The sequence below is a fragment of the Colobus angolensis genome, unplaced genomic scaffold, assembly GCF_000951035.1.
Source record: "Colobus angolensis palliatus isolate OR3802 unplaced genomic scaffold, Cang.pa_1.0 Scaffold137, whole genome shotgun sequence".
Classification (NCBI taxonomy): Eukaryota; Metazoa; Chordata; class Mammalia; order Primates; family Cercopithecidae; genus Colobus; species Colobus angolensis.
Window position 1 is genome coordinate 5326199 of NW_012114455.1, and position 10777 is coordinate 5336975.

The window sequence follows — 10777 nt, forward strand, 5'->3', positions numbered from 1 at the left end:
GAGGGAGGGAGGGAGGGAGGGAGGGAGGGAGGGAAAGAAAGAAACAGTTATCTTGGCAGAATAAAAATGGTGCAGAGAGGGCAAACTACATGTAATAAGCGGTTAGAATGTACCTTTTGCTTTTGTTTCTGTCAGTGTTCTCCAGCCAAAGCCCACCAGGAACACACAAGCTGGGCTTCTTACTTGCTGCAGGACCATGAAGGAACCATGTATCTCACTAAGGAGGTGTTAGAGGCACTTATGTCAAGAATTAGGCTTTTATTTGTGACACTGGGGAGAGTCTAAGGAAGTGGGGCTTCCCTCTAGATTGGGTGCTATCAGAAAGTAGAGGCAATTCCGTGTTGGTATCTCACTAAGTCCTAACTACAGGGAGGAGACACTGGAGCCAGGACACAGCCCTAATTGGTAAAGAAGTCGCAGAGTCATTTCTCAGCCACGTCAGCTGTGCGGCAGAGCGACCTTGTTTTTGTCTGTGTTGAGACACAATTAGGAAGTGGTTTCACTTGGTCTCGTTTTCACGCTCTCGGAGTATTCTGAGGCTGGTGTTCTGCCTGGCTGTTCAAACCCCTATGAGAGTGGCACGACCCAGCTGTGGGTGCCAGGCCAGCTTCTGAATGTTGGGGCTGCCTTTTTCTGACCTCCTCTCTGTGTCAGCTGTGGCCCAGAGCTAGGGGGGAAAAGGTGTCAGCAGCCCTGCGCTCTAATGAGGAGTGACAGTACATCCACGCAGAACTTGGTCAGTGGGACCCAACTGCCAACCCGGTGACCCTGAGCCCATCACCCACTGGAGGATCTGGAAGGAGAGGCTTGAAGACTGAGGCACACAGACCGGAGAGTGGATTTCTTTAGACAGCAAATTATCACGCATTGCGCTGTGTTGTTCACGGATGCAGGAGGCGCCTTCACCTCAGCCACAGACCGTGAACACATCCAGGCGAGAGGCTGGCCAGCTGCCCGGCTGCAGCTACGGGAGGGAAGGAGAGGCTGGACTTGCCCTAAGTGCACCCTGAGCAAGGGAGTTCCAACTTCAGGACATCCTGTGCTGTGCTTGGACCACAGGAAGCCCTGGGCCATGGTGGTCAAAGTGGTTAAACAGAGAGAGGCCAACCTGGACCCAAGAACCCAGGAAAGCTCTGTCTTCCAGAGAGCCAGAAATGGGACAGCTGCCCTCCCAGAGGCCACCAAAGCCAGGCTGCACCTGTACCTTGCCTCTCCCACTTCCCCCCTTCCAATTCCAAAGGAGCCAAAAGCAGAATCCTGAGTAGGGAAGGAAGAGGGGAAGGGCAGGAAGTGACATAGAGGGGAATCCTCCCCTTTCCCGCCTTTCTTATTGCTGGCCTCCCGGCCAGGGGCAGGCCGAGGCTGAGGTGGGGGAAGCACTGAATCAGGTCAGAGACTGAGGCTTAAATAATTAAATGAACTTGATTGACTTTTAACACCTCCAGGCAAGATTTCTTTAATGCCTGAGAGGGACGAGGAAAGTTATAGGATCTACTAAAGGTATCAATAAGGAGAGGAGAAAGAGACCCTGACAAGACAATGATATGAAAGGATAAAATTGCTTTCTGCTTCCGCCCAAGAGGCACCACTGGTTCAGTAAGGCGTGACATGTACACAGAGACGTGCTGGTACATTTTTTAAATTTATAAACTTTATTTTTGGAGCAATTTAAAGTTTACAGAAAAAATCAAGCAGAAAATATAGACTGTTTCCATATACTCCCTCTCTTCCCAGCCCCACAATTTTCCCTATTATTAACATCTTGCATTAATGTGATACTGCTAAGCGCATATTGATAGATTATTATCGACTAAAATCCATAGTTGACTTAGGGTTCCCTCTTTATGTTGTACAGCTCTCTGGGTTTTGAAAATGCATAGTGTCATGCATCCACCATTACAGTATCTTACAGAATTATTTCACCACCCTAAAAATCCCTGTGCTTTACCTATCCATACAATTCACGATTACCCACCAGGCCCTGGAAATCACTGATACTTTCCCAGGACTTAGGGTTTTTTTCAGAGTGTCTTATATTCAGTATCATACAATATGTAGCCTTTTCAGACTGGCTCCTTTCACTTAGCAATATGCTTTTCAGGTTCCTCCATGTCTTTTTGTGGCCTAATGGCTCATTTCTTCCTGTCACTGAATAATATTCCGCTGTATGGCTATACCACCAGCTGTTTATCCATTCACCTATTGAAGGACACTTTAGTGGCTTCCAATTTTTGGCAATTACGAATAAAGCTTCCATAAACATTCACATGCAGGTTTTTGTATGGACATGTTTTCAATCCTTTGAGTAAATACCAAAGAGCACAACTGCTGGAGCATATGGTAAGAGTGTGTTTAGTAGAGTAAGAAACCTCCAAACTGCCTTCCAAAGTGGCTGCACCATTTTGCATTTCCACCAGCAATAAGTGAGAGTTTCTGTTACTCCACATCCTTGCCAACACTTGGTGTTGCCTGTGTTGGATTTTAGCCATTCTCATGGATGTGCAGTGGTATCTCGTTGTTTTGCTGATAAATGCTTTAGTCTGACTCTCCAGCAAAGGAAAAGCCCTGATTTGTCTGCCAATTTTCATGGTGTAAATACCTCCACCATGTGATTGTAAATTGATACAGCAATTATGCAAAACAGTGTGGAGGTTCCTCAAAATGTTAAAAATAGAACTACCCTATGACCCAGCAATTTCACTTCACAGTATATATCCAAAGGAAATCAAATCACTGTCTCGAAGAGATATCTGCATTCCCATGTTCACTGCAGCACATTTTACAATGGCCAAGGTGTGAAAACAGCCTAAGTGTCCTTTGATGGATGAATGGATAAAGAAAATGTCGTATCTATACACAATGGAATATTGTTCAGTCTTTAAAAAAAAAGGAAATTCTCCCACTGGAAAAAAAAAAAAACATGAATGACCCTGGAGAACGTTATACTAAGTGAAATAAACCAGACACAAAAAAAAAAGACACGTAGTGAATGATCTCACTTATAAATGGAATCTTTAAAAAGCTAAACTCATAGGAACAGACAGTAGAATAGTGGTAACCAAGGGCTGGGGCTTGGGGAAACTGGGAAGATGTTGGTCAAAGTGTACAAACTTACAGTTATAAGATGAATAAGTTCTGGAGTCACCATCCTGACAGCATGGTGACTATCCTATAGTCAATAATAATGTATTGTATACTTGAAATTCACTGAGAGTATATCTTAAGTATTGTATTTCCATTACAAAGAAAAATAGCTGCTATATATGGTGATGGATGAGTTAATTAGCTTGATTGTGGTCATTATTTTATAATGTATACTTATTATCAAATCATTATACACCTTAAATATATGCAATTTTTATTTGTATGTATTTGTCAATTAGATATATAGCTGGAAAAATATACATAAATTTTTAAAACTCCCACCGTGGCCAATTTCAAGCAACCACAGTGATGCCACTGATGCAGAGTTGGGAAGAGATGCTCACAGTTGGCTCTCATGAGCGGATGTGAGCCACCCCAGCTCACCACTGCCCACTCCAGCTCACCACTGCCCACCCCAGCTCACCACTGCCTACACAAACGCTCAGCACAGACAGTGGGCTGTCATTCTCCACAAACCCTCCTGGTATCTTCTTAATGTCATGAATTGAAGAACTTTTCTAGGTATCTTTAGACAGGATAACCAGTACTTGATGAAGGGAGGATGTCCTGGGACCCAGAGTAGGGAAACCATGTAAGCAGCTTCCCACACAGAACCCAGGTTGAACTGGGCTAATTTCTATCTTAATGACAAGGATGCCAACGGTGGCAGGTGGGTATTTGGCAATCACTGAGCCATTCCCATCGATGCACTAGTGCTACAATAGATCTCCCAAGCTCTAAAATGGTACATCAGCAAGACCCTGCCACCCTATCCTTTCCCCTCTGTTGTTTGCCTCCTTTTAAAGAAAGCTGTTTGGGGGAATCTCCTAGTTCCCTTTTCTTCCTCACCTTTCCTCATTTCTCTTGCCTTAGGTGAAGAACTGAGCTGGCGACCATTTGACAGTGTAACTGAGATAGAGAAATACTGATCTAGAAGGTATGGAAAGATCCCAGCCCTGCTGTCCTACAACCGTCCTGGGGCCAGCCTCTTTGTCTGCATAGCCAACAGGGTTTCCACAGCTTCCAGAGGACATCTGACACAGGTATTAAGCTTTCTGAAATTAAAAAATAAGGTGTACACACACAGGATTAGCTTTTAAACCCTTCACGAGCATTCAATGATGTAACCGATCACTCTCTTCCTAGACTTTCCTTCCTAGTCATCAATAATCAGAGTTGGTAATGATCCTTCGAAGATTTCATGTTCAGTAGTTATTTGATTAAAGCTAAATTTGGCCTTTTCATGTGAGATTATGCTTTGAAGTGTGACCAAATGAAACCGGGCTCCACAAGAATGAAGCAGGTGCAGCCAGGGCATCAAAGCAGAGGGTGTAGGCAGCACTCCCGGGTCCTGTGCCCAGTCCTGTCACCATAGCCCTCAATCCCCTGGCAAAGTGGGGAAGCTTTAGTACAATTAGCAGACAGGATTAGGAGGGGTGGTCATCCCCATAAGTGAAGCAATTTGTCCAAAAGGAAAACAGCTCCTCTCAGCCCTGCAGGCCCAGCCAGTGGCCTCCTCCTGCAGGTATCCCCTGTCCGTACTCAGCACCCTGCATTAAGCCCAGGTCTAGCCTTGGGCAGATTGTGCAATTCCTAAGAGATCAGTTTCCTCACCTGTTACCTGAGACTGCACGTCCTTCATGATGGACAGGTGGTCTGGCTCAGAGGGAACAGTCATAGCCTGGAGACAGGCACCGGGGAATTTAAAACCAGTCTTGTCACCATTGGTGCCATGTGACCTTGACTGAGCAAAGCACTGCACTCAAACCTGTTTCTCTCTCCGTACTAAACAGGAATGAGGAAGAAGATGATGGTGATGACAATGGCGATGATAGCCTAGGAGGTTACAAGATGTCCATCGTAACTTCCTAGTCCACAAATGCCCAGTTAAACCTGATCTGAGCCCCAATTTCTTGCCCCATGAGCATCCAAAGACCTCCTCACAATGTCTGCGAATTCTGCTGCTTACCTGCTTATGACTCTCCCACCTCCAGGTAGTTCATCTGTTCATCTACCTCCGTGCTGCCCCACGTCGATCCAAATGTCACCCCAAACCCCAATCACTAAGAAAAAGTCACATGCAGGCACCTTGTAAATTCAGAGAAACTGAAAATGGGCAGGTGGCCATGGGCTGGGGTCGCTTCACGTACCTCACAGCCTTTCCCTCTCATTTTTCCTCTCCCTGAAACCTGCAGAATCAAGCACAAGCCCTCCCCTTGCCATGCCAGGCATTCTGCCCACATCCAGGTCTTCCTGAACTTTCAGCTTCTGTTCCAAAGCACAGATCAAAGTATTTCCCCAACAAATCAGCTTTCTCTTTCTAAGGGAAATGCTGGTACATAAACTTTTCTCCACTTTGTCACAGTTAGAATGACTAATATGAACACACTTTGTTTATAGGGTACTTCGGAAGCCATCTCATCCGATCCTCACAGCAACTGTGAGAGCTGAGATTCTATACAGGGAGATGCTGAGGCTCAGAGACGAACAGTGAACACCCAAGAAAGGGTGGAGTCAGAGTTCAGAGCCGATCTGACTCCAAAGCTCACGCCTTTCCTTCTCCCACCTGCCTCTTTGTTTCCACTGCGGAGGAACCCCCAGGGACTGCCTGGACGAACACCTGCTCCCTGGAAGACATCAGAAAGCCACACTCTCCCCATCACAAGGGTAGAAAACTCTTCTGCACCACCCTTCCCCCTCCGCTCAGATTCTTCAGCTGTGGAGGGAAAGCCTTGTTCTCTGACCACCAAGAAGGAGCAGAGCCTTCCAGAGGTCTTTCTCAAGATCAGCAGGAGACAGGCAGCTGAGCGTGGAATTCCAGACGAGAGGGTGAGAGGGAGACGTGCTGTCTGGCTTTTCTCCCTCCCCACACTACCCCGCTGGTTCCTGAGCACAAGCATCATATCTAAGTCCTGGCCTATGTATGTGACAGAAAGAGAGCGAGAGACAGAAAAGGGACAGCAGAGAGAAAGGCGTGGAGTGAAGTCTGAGTGAGGACGTAGAGATGCAGTGCAGGGCCAGATCAAAGGGGACATTCATAACAGGATGGAAGTAGAGAACCTATAAGTGCATATTCGATGTAAAACTGCTGTCGACCAGGCACGGTGGTTGATGCCTGTAATCCCAGTACTTCGGGAGGCCGAGGCAGGTGGATTACCTGGGTCAGGAGTTTGAGACCAGGTTGGCCAACATGGTGAAACCCTGTCTTTACTAAAAATACAAAAAATTAGGTGGCCGTGGTGGTGCACCCCTGTAATCCCAGCTACTCAGGAGGCTGAGAGAGGACAATCGCTTGAACCCAGGAGGTGGAGGTTGCAGTGAGCTAAGATTGCACCACTGCACTCCAGCCTGTGCAACAAGAGCGAAACACTATCTCAAAAAATAAATAAATAAATAAATAATTAAAAAAAAAAAAGATGTCAAGAGTTTCCACCTGATTCTCAGGCACCAAGGCTAAGGAGGAGAGAAGTGGGAGTCCATCTCAGCAGCAGATAGCTGCACACTCTGACCAGGAATTCGGTGTGTCTCTTACAGGACCTCCACTCTGCAACAGTTTGGCTTGTGCTGGTCACAAAAAGTTGTGCTAACCTCAGGAGCACACTCTCCACCGGCAGACAGGAGAGAGATGGCAGTAAACGTGCAGGGTGGTCCGGGAAAATCAGCCTTGGATTACAGATTGGCTATGGATAATATAAAATGTGAGGACCAGCAAAAAGCTGAGAATTGTCCGTGCTAACTAAAACCAGGCAAGTGTGAAGGCTGAGGGCGGACGCTGCAAGACACTGCACAAACAGGAATTTTATGTTCAGATCATCAGGCAAGGGAAGGTGCAATTCTTCTAACAGCTTATGGGCATACAGCGCTTTACAGCCTAGCAGCACTTTCACGGACCCCATTTTGTTTAGCGCACTGAATAGTGCAGACTTTAGGGTTAAACAGCTAGTTTCAATGCCAGGACCACTGCATGCTCCTCTGTGAATTCATAACCATGATCCTACATCCCATGCGCCCGTCTCTACTGTGGATCATCTCAGCAAGGACTCGGTGACACCCCCATTCATTCATTACTCCACCCGTGATTTTGAGCCTCTCTGACGTGTGAGGCACTGCTCTGAACATGGCAAATGATGCCAAAAGCTTTCTCTTCATGAAACTTTCTTTCTAGAGGGGCAGATAGATAATCGAGATAATAAATAAGCATGCTGGGTTGTATGTTACATAGTGATGAAAACCACGAACAAAACCGAACAGGTACGTGGGGCCCCAGTGCTTGCACCTCAGAGGCACTCACATTCCCCAGCGCTGCTCCCATCTCACTGTGGCCCTGCAAGGCAGAGACAGGCTGATAGCCAGCATCTTACAAGTGTGCAGTGTGAAGCTTACAGAGGTTCACGACCTGCTCAGGGCCACACAGGTGGCAAAGGCCAGGCCAGGACGCAGCTCCCTCACCAGCGCCCTCTCCCAGCTTCTTCTGCGGCGCTGTGGTGGGAAAGGAGAGGTGAAGCATGGAGGGGACTCACCCACAGAGAAGCTCCTGTCCCCACAGCCCCAACACCTCCCTCCCCACCCAGGGAGGTGCTAGCACTTGCCAGGCAGGACACTGTAGAGCAGCTGCCAGCCTGCGCTGGCCTGGTCGGGGAGCACCCGTGAGGAGGCCTGCTCCAAAAGGAGTCTCTGGAGCTCGCCCCTGTCTCATCTCCATTCCGTCCCACGACAAGAGTTCCCACAGTGCAGAGGCTGTTAGGATGCCAGGGGCAGAAACACCAGATTGTTATATTGACTTTCCACTCAGTTGCCTCCTGCAGGCTTGTGCTTAGGCACCATGAACAGAGGGCAGCAGAGCAGCAGCCTTGGCAGCCCACGGAGGCCAGGCTGCCCCGCCACACGGACGCATGTGATGTCCACCTCCTGAAGCCGGCAGGCAACACTTCAATGGCCAGGCTTTTCCCAGCAGCTTGTCTGCAAACAGCAAGGGGCCAGACCTCAGGCACACACAGCTCAGAAGGGGTTCATCCAGACTAGGGCTCTTGTAGGCTTAAAGAGGAAGGCGCCGGGAGCCAGTTTCCATTCCAGGCTGCAGCCTCCTGCCCAGAATCTCCAGCCTTGCTTCTCTGCAGCTGGGGCCATCTGACTGTCCCTCCTAGGCGCCTAGACAGCCCTGGAGTGCACCCGTACACACTGGCCGCAAACACCGTTACCCTCAATACCAGTCCCTGTCGAGATCAGCCTGCCGGGGTCCCGCCACCTGCTGCGCGCTTGTGCTTCTGGTGACTGGCTGTGTATTTCTCCATACCTCAACAAGCCGTGGATGCCTCCAGGGAATCCTGATTTCTCGTGCACTGGCATCTTGTCTTGCTCTTTCTTTCCGGATTCCTCTCATTCCTTCTGTAAACATATGTAAGCACCGGTACAGGTATCAACTTTGTCACTGTGACATCTTGACAAGCTTTCAGATGGCTCCACGACATCTGGACAAGCTTCCAGTTGCTGCCTGCCTGCTTTCCCAGGTCTTGGAATAACATGGACCCTGCTGATAGACTGATCCCCTGAATCCCACGCTGGATCACCCCAGTGTGGCTGCCATAGAGGTTTGCCCACCTGATATCAGGCTCTTTCTTGAGAGACAGGAGTTTCCCCCAGGACCTGCCCAATATGTACTGTCTTCATACGATTTTTCCCCACTCCAGGGAGAAGAACCAGGTCCAGATGTCAGCCTGCATCACACCACTGCACTCAACCAATCCCTACCTGACCATGTTCTGAGATGTGTGTGAAAGTCTGCATTTACCAGCTCTTAGAGAACAGTAGCGAGATAGAGTTAGTCACATATTCTGTTTGGTAAATACCTCTTTTAGGATTTTTTATTACAAAAATTCAAATAATAAGCCATGTACAAAGTAAAAATTAATAGCTCCCCTATGTCCTCCTCCTTAATCTCACTTCTGAGATGCATCCTATCTGAAGTTAGGTATGCATCCATCCACTCTTCTTTACACACACACTCCACAGAGAATTCTTGGGCACAAACGGAAAATACAAATTGTTCTGCATCTTGTTTTTTAATTTCATAAGGACAATTTTTACCTTGGGAAGTTTAAAGCCTACCCATTGCTTTAATGCTTACTAGAGTATTCATTACATAGATGACCCATAATACATTGTCTGGAGACAGACACTGCTGTGTGGCCCAGGCTGGAATGCAGTGGCATGGCCACAGCTCACAGCAACCTCCACCTCCTGGACTCAAGTACCCCTCCCACCTCAGCCTCCTGAGCAGCTGGGACTGCAGGTGTGCACCACCATGCCCGGCTTACTTTTATATTTTTTGTAGAGTCAGGGTTTTGCTATGCTGCCCAGGCTGGTCTCAAACTCCTGGCTTCAAACCATCTGCCTGCCTCGGCCTCCCAAAGTGCTGGGATTACAGGCATGAGCCCCTGCTCCCGGCCCCATAATACACTTAATCATTCACTTATTCATGTACATTTGTTGCTAGTTATTCCCTACTACAGACAACACTGCAACAAATGTCCTCATGTATACATCTTTTTGTTCTTCTTTTTTTCCACAGGTTAGTTTCCTGGGATTCTTGTTGTCTCATTTGAATTTGCATTTTTGTTGTGAGTGAGGTTTGGTGTATTTTTATCTCTTGTTGGCCCTTTATGTTTCTTCTATGAATTTCTTGGCTCAATACCCTGATGCCTGCATGTCAGAAGTGAGATTGAGGAGGAGGTAGGGAGCTTTTAAGGAGGTAAGGGGCTGATTTATCCAGCTTTCCACTTCTGTAATCCCTTTATCTCACCTACCACTAACTGGAAACTTCCATTGAATTAGCCCATAGCAGAATCTACATTTCTCATGACTCGTTTGGCTCCAGCTGGCTATGGTGAAAGCACATCTCTCTTGCAAAACTACCAACCAGAGGTTGCAATACCCACCATCCTCCTGCCCACCCTTCACTCCCCTCCAAGCCTTACAGAGCTTAGGCAGAAGAGGACTCCACTGTCATCCAACATGACGATGGAGGTGACAGGCTCTAGAAGGCTCAAGGAGGCACCCTATCACATGGGAATTGGGGTCCCAAGTGAAAAATGGTGGTCTTAGGAGGGGCCTGTGGAGCCACATGACAAGGGACTGGAGAGATGTCAGGAATTAGAGCAGTGAAGAGATTTTTTCATGGGACACTTTGCAAAACCCTGAATGCTAAGGTCTTGTCCCATCCCTTCTTCCTCTACCCACCACTGGGTGGCAAAAGGTGATGCATGAGCTAAATAGCATCACCTGTCCTGGTTCTCTGATGATGTGTTGCTTTTCAGTGCTCCCGGGACCCTTATTAAATGATGTGCTTGATCTGGGGAAGACAGGTATAGTGGTTTTGGGGACAAAGAGGTAATATCCCACCTGAACAAGTATCAGCCCTTCCCCTGTGGCAAAGATGACGGCGACAATGATGATGATGACAATGATGATGATGGTGATGGTGATGATGATGATGATGATGGTGATGGTGATGGTGATGATGATGATGGTGATGGTGATGATGTGATGGTGATGGTGATGGTGATGGTGATGATGGTGATGGTGATGGTGATGATGGTGATGGTGATGGTGATGGTGATGATGATGGTGATGATGA